Raw genomic sequence first — 12,604 nt, 5'->3', positions numbered from 1 at the left:
TATAAACACTTATGAGGTCAAACGTGCTCCTGGCCAGGTGAGCAACCTGTCTTCTGCTAAGTTAATGATTAAACATGAACAGAACGAAGAGGTAAGAAGATAGTTCATTGCATACATATCAATAGACATTAGTAAATACTACATGTTACAAGATTAAAAAAATGTGTTTGTCCAAAAAAAAAAAAAAAAAAAAAAAAAAAAAAGAGAAATGAGAAAAAAGAGCTTTGAATGATGTTTAAATTCCACCCTTAATATCTCTTAGATTTGCTCAATAGAAAAATAGAAAGTGGAAAATAGAAAGTGGACAAGGAAAAATGGCTTTCTGGTGATGCAACACACATGCTGTTTTCCTGAGCAGACTTAGAAGTTAGAGTACACAGCATGCAAGTAGCAAATGACAGTTTTAACACCTGTTCACAGCAAGTTAACCTATGCCTTTCAACTCTGAGCTTCCTTCTTAATCCATAGGAACTCCTCTGAATACACACATGCTATGTTATACTTTGCAAGAACACTTTTCAACTCCTGACCATGGGCCAGCCTTCTTAAACCCAAATCCCTTCCTTACCTTTAATTAGTGAAGTAGAATGTGATCACATGCACTCCAACAACATCCTGAACTCTGCTGCTGCTGTATTCTCCTCATAAACCTGAAACACAGAGAATATAATTTAATCCCAAACTGCATGTCCAGGTACAAAACCGGTCAATTATAGACATGAGGAGATTATTCAAAGACATATCTGTGCATACTCTCCAAATTCTTTTCACATAGCACATTAATACAAAGATGAAAATGAACATCTTTACCAGGCTCTTCTAATCCAACAAGGAGCTGCATTTCCCACTGTAGGAATACAGCAGATCCTAGTGATTGACGCAGTGGTTACCTACTTTCTCACAGAGTACCTCCTTGCTTACTTCCCACAGTAATAAGACTTTTTATCTAGGTAAACATGACTCCAAAACAGTTTCTGGGGAAGCAAAACTAATAAAGCCTCCTTTCCTGCAGAGTTGTGCCCTAAGTTCGATAGCTCACATGCCTTCCCTGATTTCTCATTAAGGCTGAGATTACATTATACTTTTCTCCTCATTGCAGTAATGGATTTTTCTTCTAATCATTGTATTTTCCTAGGATATACAGAACAAAAATATCTTTAAGATTTCTAACTCTCCGTCAAATTTACTACAGAATGACGAAACACAAACAGTTGTTAGGGGTGGATGCACACACTCTCACATACAGCCAGCATGACTGCCCAAAGAAGTCATCTCTATGTCAAAAAAATGTGAGACTGCCTCATATAGCATAGAATTTCTCTATACCTTTTCAATAATTTCCATTTCCAAGTAATAACTGCTATTGGCTGATAACAGCTGATAAAGATGTCTGGAAAATTAAAATGACCTCAAAGGACTGCTTGCCAGGAAATTCACACTGTGAATACGGAAAAGGTTTTGTTATCAAAAGAACAAATGCATTGGTCTATTTAAATCATTCTTAAGGAAATGTTTCAAGGATCTTCAAGAAAATAATCATTTAATTTAATAAATAAACTGGTCAAGAAACTGCAAATTGGACCTATGTAACACAGTATATTTCTTCAGAAAAAAAAAAAAAAAAAAATTATTTTAATTTCAAAATTAAATATCAGTCCTAAGGGATTCCCTTCCCCTCCTTAAATTCCCACTGGTCTTCCCCTTTTCCCAATTTAATAACTGTATCTTTTTTATAGATGAGAATCTAAATGTCTGTTGCTAAGCTAATCCTTCCAAGATTTGAATTCATGAAATAGAATGCTAAATAGAGATCATCATGGTATCTTGGGAATTGAACTTCACCTAAGCATAACTGTGATCCAGGTTACATGCAAAGCAAAAGTCTCAATAATGACACCAGTGTTTGGTGCTTGGATATTACCAAGGTAATAATTTGAATTAACCAAGTTTGGGAACTCCTGTCTTTATAAAGAAGATTAAAGAGAATTAGCAAGTTTCAAACACCTGCTTTGCCTCAGTCAGTTTGGTTCAAAAATTGAAGAAACTACCTAGGAACAGATTTTAAAAATAAATAAAATCAAATGTGCTTCACAAACTAAGTTTAAGAAGCCTTCAATCAGGATGAAACAGAACTACTTAATATTATTTAGGCCTCAGGTTAGCACATTCATAAAGACTGTTCAAACACTTTTTCTTTTTGAATAGTACAGTGATGCAGGTATTAAACCTTGATTCATACTTGAAATGGTGTTCCTTTAACACGGTTCCCAGAACCGTGGACTACTCTCTAACAGTTTGATGTGGTTGTTAAGATACTACAAATTAAGTACATAACTTACAACTTTGCTTACTTCTTAACAATACGTTCTTCACTTTCACAGCATCTTTTCTTTCCAGTCTCTTCATAAACATGAACCAGATCTGGAAAAATAAATAAATAAATAAATAAATAAATAAAAGTAGAATTAGTCTCAAGTTTCATTCTTATCACAACAGTTTACATTTATTTATGTAACCAACCAAAATGCTGTAGGACATACCAGGCTAATCTCGTATTAAAGAAATTCTTAAAGGTTTATGAACTCATGCAGATGGAAAAAAAATAAATAATTCAAGCACTGTCAGTTGTTACGGACTTATACTATTTGACCAGGCCCCACTGAAGAGTGAAAAAATTAACCATTTAACTGCATCACTTTTTTCCAGATTTCTTGGGTAAGAGGATAAGTCTAGCAACCAATAAGGTTGGGTCCAGCAGATAGGAGCCTGAATTTTCATGGTGCAAAGCCATCTTATTTGAATCCAAACCAGAAAGAACCATGTAACTACTCGGGTCTTCGTTATAAGAAACCTAATCATCTCTACTAGCAGAAAAGTCAAGACAGACATTTACAAGGATACCATACTTGCTGAGGTCAACCTTCTTCTCCACCCCCAGCATCAGTAAAAAGCCAAGGACAGGCTAGCTTCAAAAATATCAAGAATTTATATGCTTCTGCACCTTTAAAGGTACCTAACAATGTAAGCCAGTGAAAGACCTACTTTCACATGAAAAAGATCCGTTAGCAGAACAAGGACACCAACTACAGATAAGGGCCAGTCCAGTCCACAGCAGAAAAAAAAAAAAGTTTAGACTTCGTGAGAAGGGAAAAGGGACTCTCAAGTTCTGTCTAGACCATGCTTTCTCCCTCTTAACCCCGGGGTGAGAAGGCTTGTATTTCCAAACCTCTTGTATTATTATTAAATGTCTTATATGTGTGTATGTTTACAAAGTGAAACAAAAATGTACCCTGAGCCCTTCAATGACCGTCACTTTACTAGGTTGTTCAGACCAGCCTCCGAGGAAAGACAAATATATTTGAGAAAGCCATCTCCTAAACACGGAGATTCTACAAGCAATTAATTCATCATTAGTTCTTGCAGATTTTGGCTATTTTTGAATCTTGCATTACTTTTAATATCACTCTTATTACCTGAAATTCTACTAATTTTCTCATGCATCTTTTATGTAACTAGAATGTACATAAAATGTACAGAATAAACATGATCTGAAATATACCATCCAGAGATAAAACATGGAAGATTGCCTGTCAGGATGTTAAACTATTTTCAGCAGTGTTGTCAGGAGTCAATTAAGCAGAATTTAACTCCTACCTCTTTAAAATTTTCTACTTTTAGATAATACTCGGTATATAGGGTAGTGAAAATAGTACATTGCACATGCTAGCAGTAGTGAATGCAGGAATCCAAGGGCCTTGTTCACGACTTTGTTGCTCCAGTGAGCAGCTTGCTGCAGCTCTAATTTTGACGGGCTTTTCAAAGGCAGTCACAAAATGAATATCAAAGCACGTAAGTAATCCACATTGGGAAATCTGTCAGAAAATTGTTGGGAAAATAAAGTGAATCGATAGCATGTCAAGAGACTCAAATGGAAAAATATTGAATATTCATTTTCTTGGTTTCAGAGGGCTAGGGATTTAGTAGAACCAGAGCAGCTTGTAGGATTTTCATTCTTCTTGAAAACATTCAAATAATTTTTGTGATGTGCTTTGGATTCAAAGTATAATTAGTTCCCCTTAAAATTATGTTTTGCATCTCCATGCTGTTTAGCGATGCATATACAGCATAACTAGGAGAACTAGTCTGAACCCACAACAACTTTTAACTACATTTTTGAGGAAAGAAAAAGTACAATAACAACTATTCATGTTTGCTCATTTCCATGCAGAAACTCATGCAAGTCTGCTATACCTTTGAAAGTGCTACTACAAATGTGGCTAAGTAGAAGCAGATATATAAAAAAAAAAAAAAAGTACCTGAGTTAATTTCAGTGCTTTAACGAGATTTACAACATATTTAAAATATATATATTTTTTTATGTGGTTCCGATTCCAAGAAACGTAATACACTGACACAAGCAACATTTAATAGAGGGCTATGTCTATACAGTTTGTTACTGAGGCTGCAAACTTGCTTCTTCTGTTTGCCAAATAGCTGTTAATACCTATGTGGACCATCTCATGCAATGTTGTTATCTGAACAGACAGAAGCACACTTCTATCTTATTTTTTTGACAAGAAAAAAAACCCCCCTCCTTCCTTTCACACACGATCCAAAGAAGTAACACAAACTATCGATTCATATTGTATGCATGCATGTGTGTGTCAATTCACTAACTGCACATTTATTCTTGTATATAACTACACAATATTTCCAGGCAATCCATTAATCCATTCATACTGAAATTTATGAAATCTAGTTAAAGTCAAAGCTTTGCCAATGGCTAACTCTTGAGCCACATTTATTTTACTATTGTCACCTTCCTGTCTCCTTCGAAGAATCTAAATAAATCAATTAAAAAAAAAAAAAAAGTAATATGGTATTCTATGCTCATTCTATTTCACAAATTGTTTTAAAATAAAAATGGATCTACAAATTCCATCCAATGGATCTCAAAATTCCATCCCTACAACACTGCATAATAGCTTAATAGTTCTCCATTTCAAAGCCCTCTTTCCCTACTATACACAAAAATTATTAAACCATCATGTAAAGAATAACTACTTTGACAAGACAAGAAAATTCAACACTTATACCTCAGAAGTCAGAAACCACTCTGACTATTCTGAAGATCATCAGAAGTAATAAAAAAAATAAAGAAAGCACAACTTTTATTTATTCATTTATTTTAAGAGCTATTCTGTCCCTTGCCTTAGATTATCTTTTGTAGAGACTGAGAAATCACTGATGCACACCTTTTTAAGCCAAAAGAAAAAGAAACCTGTAAATACCAAACAATTTCTCTTTGCAGAATACTTAGAAGGAAAAAAATAAAGATAACCATTTTCCTAAAATAGGTTAGGAAAACATGGTCTAAGTAGTAGTTCCCTAACACTACATTATTTTATTCCTTTGTATTGAATTTATTTTCACTTTTAAGACCCATCTTAAAACCAACCAAGCAAACACTGTCCTTGTTACACAACCGACTGTTACACTTATATCCTTTCCTTATCAAATTGAACTTCTAGTTAGCATGCAAATAAAAATAATCTCCCCTCTGACCTCCCCTTGGAAAACTCTTCACACACAGGTTATTCAGGCAGTGTCTAATTAGAGAACATTGAACATTGTAACTATATTCTTTGCTTCTGCTCACACCCGGTATAGAGGACAAACAAAACCTTAAATACTTCTCATCTCATGACAACAACTTTGCACCTGCTTAACACCTTCACATTAAGGCTCTTCCATACAATGGCTTTCTCCCAAAATAGCTTAATAACAGTGAAGAAATGTTATCTTGCTACCTTTTCACACTTCTTAAGCTTGGATCTGTGAAGAAAAATGCTACGATACTGCTGAAAGAAGATAACATGGATATTCACATTTCAAATAGTATCTCCCAACTTCACTTCTTTTCAAACAGTATGGCTCAAGACAAAAGAAAAAGGGGGGGGGGGAGGGGAAGAAAAAAAAAAAAAAAAAAAAAAAGCTTCCAAACCCACCCCCAAGCTACCCAATAGTCTACATGTGCACTTACCCAGGGAAACAGCAAAATACCAATGTTCCTCTGGCTCTTTGAATTCATACATTTGAAAGAGCATATCTAAAACTGAACCTTGCAGGGCAGGTGGTGATACAGGTGCAATAGTTTTAAATTCAGGGCAGCTGGGAAGATATCACCAAATGCAGCTTTTAGGAAAAAACAAACAAACAAACAAACAAACAAACAAAAAAACAATGGCTAAAAGGAAACCAATCTCACTGGCAGTAATAAAGAAATGTTTCAAAATGACTACGTCAAATTGGGAACAATTGCCAGTGGCAATTTAACAAGAATCAAGATCTCCTACTCTTTATGAAAGAAGCTCTCATGAAACAGCGTGAAGTTCTACCTCTATCTCCACCCAACTTTTCAGAGCTCTGTATTATACATAAACTTGTCTTAGCAACTACATTAACCAGTGCAAGGTGACACTGATGTAACAAGTTGATCAGAGAACTGTTCAGTATAGGTAAACAAGATAAAATCCATCTCTGGATATAGAAATCGCATTTCTCCACAACTAAGCCTGTGTCCTCAAAGCAACTAGACTTGATTACTCATTGTGGGAATTTGGCATATCTGTATGGTTAGAATTATCAGATAGAAAAGACAGCATTGATCTCTTGTGTGCAATCATCTTTGGCTGCTCATCTCCAAAGGAGGAAAGCTTCCCTCCTAAAGAGATTAGCAACATGTACTACTGCACCTCCATGCTGTGTGCAATTCACATATGCGTTTTCAAATGTGCATGCTTTTTCAGTCCATGCATTGTTCCATGTATTGAAGCAAATGAAATTCTCAAACAAAATAATTACGTAGTTACAGCCTTGTTTGATATAGACAAGTGAAGAGAATACTCCAGTAAAAACATCAAATTAACATCTATGGAAACTGCAGTCTAATGTTTCACAATTCTTCCAACGCTCACATACCTCATTAAACAGAAACAGTCTTGTGACCAGCTTCTATGCAATCTTAACTCTGCTTTAGCAGCATAAAGCTCATAATAAAAAGTGTAAAACAATGTATTTGATTTGTTTCACATAGGTTCTTAGAACTTTGTTCTTAGTACAAAAGTTTTAATTTCCAGACCTAAAGAGCCTTAGACAGGTAAGTTAATAAGCAATTCTATCTACTAATGTCTCCCATTTCACTACACCTACTACTAAAATATGTAATATATGTTAAAACATTTTACTTTCCAAAAAAGCAATTCCAGTAGCACCATATCACTAAAAGCAAAGGAACTTTGAAAAACATACCAAACATAACATGTAGAGTGATCACAAAGGAGTGATCTAGAACTATATCTAGACCATATTAAGCATTATGGGTGCTTCAAAATACTGCCTAAAACAAGGAACCTATAGCAGTTGTAATTTTTTTTTTTATCTCATCCCACTTGAAACACCATACAAATACATTTAATAACTAGAAATTACAACTTCTATGAAGAATTAAAAATGCGGGGATACACACTTAAAAGTACAGTTCATGCCTCTTCACTCTGCTCCCTAATCCTAAAATCCTAGCTCCAGATCTATGTTTTTTCTAAACCTATGTTCAATCCATGCTTCCTTCGAGAAACGTTAGCTAATGATTTCTCCACAAACCCAGTGTGACAATAAGTGCAACGGTAGCTCCCATTGCCTGGCAAGAAGTGAGGCACTTCATGATAGTCCGGCTAGACACACAACAAGCCAGCAGTAATATACACCAGGGTTGTTAAATGCATTTCATATGGTCTACATGAAATCTGGCAGCCCTCCCATATGGCATCTCAGTGCCTAAGTTATAACTGAAGGAAACATTTACAAATTAAAAAAAATAAATAAAAAAAACTAACAACTTACAAACAAAATCGTCATGTTTCACACAGATCCATCTTAATTCCAAATCCAGAAAGTAAATTGCCATGTACATGTGATTAATTCCAGCACAGACTCGTGAATTTAAAGTACTCATTCTGTGATCATAAATACAATTCTAATGAGTCAAAGTGACTACTTGGATCACGATGTTAAAATTGTTATTAGCTTAAATGAGAAACCTATCTCATCCCAGAGAGTGATGTCAAGGCAATTCCATGTGAAATCTCAAACCTACACATCATCCCCATTTAGCACATATTTGTTACCTTTCAAGCCAAAGAGATTAACAAACCCACAACAAAATCTGTTGATACCTTAGCAGATGGCACTTCAACTTTGGTTTATTGCGTGTCCTGTGAAATGCCCCCCTCTTTACTATGTTACTATCTGAAGCATCTCAGAACAGGTTAGGTAGCCCTTCTTGCCACTTTTTACTCAAAACAAAATAATATATTGATTTTCTCATCAGTGGCAAGCAGATACATCTTTTCTTCAGAGCTTGATTTTTGTGCTAACCTGACAGTAAAATGATCATATGCTAAATATGAAATATCCAAGAATTAGGCTCAAGATTGACAAGGTTGTCCCCACTACTAATATATAACACATTTAATTTTAAAGAAAGCAACCCATTCAAACGGCAACCAATTCATTTTAGAATTCTTCTTTCCATAGGAATAGCTTGGACTGGTAGTCAAAGTAGCCCATTCTTCATCAAGACATATCCAGTGAATAAAAACCTGTAGAAGGCCGATAGGTTGTATGTAGAGTTGTTTTATACATTTATGTTACAATTCATCTTATGACAGAAATTTGGAAGCATGTAACATTCTGTAAATAGATCAAGTTTTGATACGTGCTTATATCCAATGTGTGTTTGGCCTGAAAGGAAAGGACTGAGGGCAAGTTCTCAATTTTTATGGTATCTAAAATCGACATAATTTTCAAATGCATCTTAAGTACTAGCTACTTTGTGCTGCTGCCACTTTGTTATGAACACTTAGAAAAGTATTTAAAAATTCATATTCACATCCAATGTAATTGCCATTTAAGTCAGGAATTTACTTTTTAATAAACACATTCTTGAGCTGGTAACAGTAAAAGCATCATTCAAACATCATTTCCTGTGCTAAATTTTACCCATATTAACAGACTTAGCAAAGCATCAACCACAAACATGTTGGTGATAGAAATTTCCTAATGCAAGCAGTCTTTATAGATTTCTGCTATTTCAGCGTGGGTCTCCAAGGACCATTTGAATCCATATTAATTTCCTTTCTGGCAGTTATGCGGCCATGTATGAACTGCACTATTTCACTTTTAATCTGTCAGTAATTTAGTAATGTGTAAACTAATTATGCACAGATATTAATGTAATCAGTTTGGGGAGCTATAAAATCAATGTATTTTTACAGACTGTTAAAGAGAATTGTGTTATTATAATCATATGTCTGTTACAGATAATGTTATGGAATTAAAATAATTGTGATCCATACATTGATGCACATTCCCACAATCTATCCAGTGATACAATATTATAATTTTCTATAGCAGATAGGTCAGGTTTTTCAGTAAAATTAAAATTAAAACTGACTGAAAATAGTCTGTGACTCCCTATTAAGAAATATAATTTTGATGACATCTCAGGTTTCCTACAGTGAACTAGAAATGAACTGGCTAATAACATTTCATCTATAATTCAACACAAATATTCACCCTCACTCCAACAGAAAACGTGCAGGAGAGACTGTAGCTACTACTCAGCACCGGGCCACGTAACTTAACCAAGAATCACTTTGAAAGCATCACATAGCAAGTCGTGAAAATGATCAAGCATGCATATCCAGATGTACAGCCATAGAGCAGCTGTCCACAGTGGCATGGCAGCCAGGGTGCAGTGCCAGAGCCTGGCGTGGCTCTCAGGTATCCAGCTGCCACTCGCTATGCAGTCATGCCTCTGCCACAGCTCGACCTCTTGAACATCTCCTGTGCTTATTTTACATGCAAATTCCTCCATTTTCTGCAATACAGGTCACTCAAGGCACAGGGTTCACATGTGAAATTCAGTAATTAATGCCTTCCACCAGCTGTGCTTATCAGAGGCACATGCATCAGAGCAAGCAGAGCAGACAAAAAGAAAGTGGTCCTGAGGTTACCTTAGCAGTTAAGACCCCATCCCTCCTTTTCCCAGCTAACAACTTCCAAGCCAAAGGAACTGAATTATCTTTGAAGAGAGCAATATTCCTCTCAGGTCCATTTGAAAACATCATTGAATTCAGAACTCTCCCATGCTGTGGAAACCACTTCCCGCATAACCACAGCATTTCTCCCACTCCCTTCCAAAGGCTCAATTAAATAACGTGCTGAAGTTACACAGCACAGTGAATGCAGCCAGCCATGAGGTGCTGCCAGGCGGCCCGGGCTTTCCCCTCTCCCGACCTCCCCGCAGCCCCTCCACTGCTCGCCCCTCACAGGCAAGGCAAGGTCAGCATGGACAAGCACTTGGCAGGCTCCTTGAGGCCTAATGTAGGTGTGCAAAGATAAGCACAGTGTACTGATGGGTACTGATGAGTGAATTTGGACTTGCTGCTGGTGAAATTATTATTATTATTTATTATTTTTTTTTTTTTTTTACGGGTGAAAGAGATCAAAACTTCATACTTTCTGTTCTAGCCTTGTATTAATTTACAGCTATAAATTAATTTCTTCACGTGTATTATTAACAGTACGTTTTACAAAAAAAAAAAAAAAAGTAGGTTAAATTGCGGAGCATACAGCTCTGTTTTCGTGCCCTGTTTTGGGAAAAGGGCTTCACAGAATTAACCTGAACTTCAAACCCAGCTGGCAGTAAAAAAGTCATTTGTCACTGTGAAAACAAGTTACCACACACCCCCAAACACCATTCACAATCTCACACCAACTTGTTTTAAAAACAAAACAAAACAAAGAAAAGCAAAACAAAGAAAAAACAAAACAAAACAAAAAAAAAACACCTGCCACAACAGATACTTTGAGGGATAGAAGTAAACAGCAACACACATCCCACAAAGTTTACATCCACATGGAACAAAAACCATAATGATAGATTTAAAACAGCAACAAACTAGCTACATTCACCTAACACTTGTAAACAATAGCGCCCACATTGATTTGATTCCCACATTGGATCCTCTCCGTGAATTTCCACACAGAGGACCCCAGGCGCAGCAGCGGGAGCAGTGTGGGGCCGACACCCTGCCTCACCTGGCGGGGACAGCGTACTGACAGGATGGCACCAGGCCACAATGCACTGACCCATGCCTGCCCTTCATGCCCCACCGCAGGATCCCCACAGGCCATGCCACCACACCTCAGTGAGGAGAAACTGCCCAACAGGCACAAAATACAGAGGGATGAGAGTGTCAGCACATCAAAAAGCTGCAGCTGCTCTCCTTGCCACGGCCTGAAGGAAAACTGCAGGCTGGCACAGTTCTGGAAGGTTCCTCCCACCTGGTTCCTCAGGCTTTCTCCTTTGCAAGTTGTGAGTCTGAGTCTGGCAGCCATCTTGCACCTCACGAGCAGCCATAGGACATGAGGCACCACGTTGTCATCCAAAAGCAGCAGGCCTTGGTGCAGTGCATCCCTCAGCTTTCCCACTAAAAAAGTGCCGAGCTAGGGGAGAGGCCCCCTCACATGCCACCCCCACGGTAGCAGCCTCTAAACCCCTTAAAACAGAAACCTCACTGGGAAGAAAACAGGCTCAGCATCATACCTGCCAAAGCAGGGAGATGACGCTGGCTGCCACATGCCGGGACTGCCTCATGGCAGGCAGGGAGGCAGCAAGATGCCTGACAGAGAGCCTAATGGCACATGCGACACACTCCTCTGCACCTGAGGCTCAGCAGGGCTGCCTCTCACCTGGTGTTGTCAAGACCTTCAGGAAAACAAGGCAGCCAAGAAGCAGCGTGGTGGTGTTTGACCACAAAACAGCCTCACTAGCATTGTCAGTAAAACAACACTAAAAAATGTCGTTCAAATGACCATCAGGTTTGCCAAGTGTGGGGGCAAAAGTGTTCACTCTGTCACTGTTTTACTGTAATTTGTGGCAAGCCCCATGGAAACAAGAAAGCAAACACTTAAGGCCTATGAAGTCTGTGGAAAAGTGAGAGCGGCTTGGGGTGGTACCCAGGCAGTGTGCTGGTCTCTGGGCACCTCAGTGGTGCTGGCTGGTCTGGGTGAGGTGTGAGGGTCCTGGGATGGTTGGGCAGCAGGGGCGTGGGCAGGAAGCCAAGAGGGACCATGGTCCCAGGGAAACTGAGGAGATGGATGGTGGAAAGAAGATGAGGTTCTAGGGATCTGGAGAGAACTCCTCAGAGATTGTTGTAAACCCCGAGGACACTAGAGTTGCTGGACAGGAAAACAGGATGGAGAAAAGGAACCATTCTGCAGTCTTAGAGAGCAGAGAGATTTATTTTCAACCTTTTTGTATCTTTAAAGCATTTATTTTTCTTGCATTCGAATATAAACCAGCTTTGTAACTAAGCACTTGTCTTGTACTCTCATCTTCAAGGAAATGGGAGAGCACTTCTGCAGCCTCCACAGCAATTTGTTATACCAACTGTTAGCACAGATGGGAACGGTTTAACCTCAGATAATACAACTTGTGGAGAAATAGTCAATAAATACTCATTTAAGGATCAGTCTA

The 12,604-nt window shown here is 37.7% G+C and overlaps 1 long non-coding RNA gene across 1 annotated transcript in view; it reads right to left on the bottom strand.

Annotated features, from left to right (window-relative positions):
* Window positions 1-11,558, bottom strand: part of LOC311443333 — a 173,816-nt gene extending 162,258 nt beyond the window's left edge. Inside the window, exons 1-3 of the long non-coding RNA XR_014697227.1 lie at window positions 11,410-11,558; window positions 2,340-2,421; window positions 569-650 (exon numbers count right to left, since the gene is read on the bottom strand). This is a non-coding gene — a long non-coding RNA (uncharacterized lncRNA). The remainder of the gene's footprint in view (window positions 1-568; window positions 651-2,339; window positions 2,422-11,409) is intronic.
* Window positions 11,559-12,604: the final 1,046 nt, after the last annotated feature.

This window comes from Aythya ferina, assembly GCF_964211825.1.
Source record: "Aythya ferina genome assembly, chromosome: 12".
Taxonomy (NCBI): Eukaryota; Metazoa; Chordata; class Aves; order Anseriformes; family Anatidae; genus Aythya; species Aythya ferina.
Note: the sequence above shows the minus strand (reverse complement) of the source record. Positions and strands in the feature narration are given on the sequence as shown.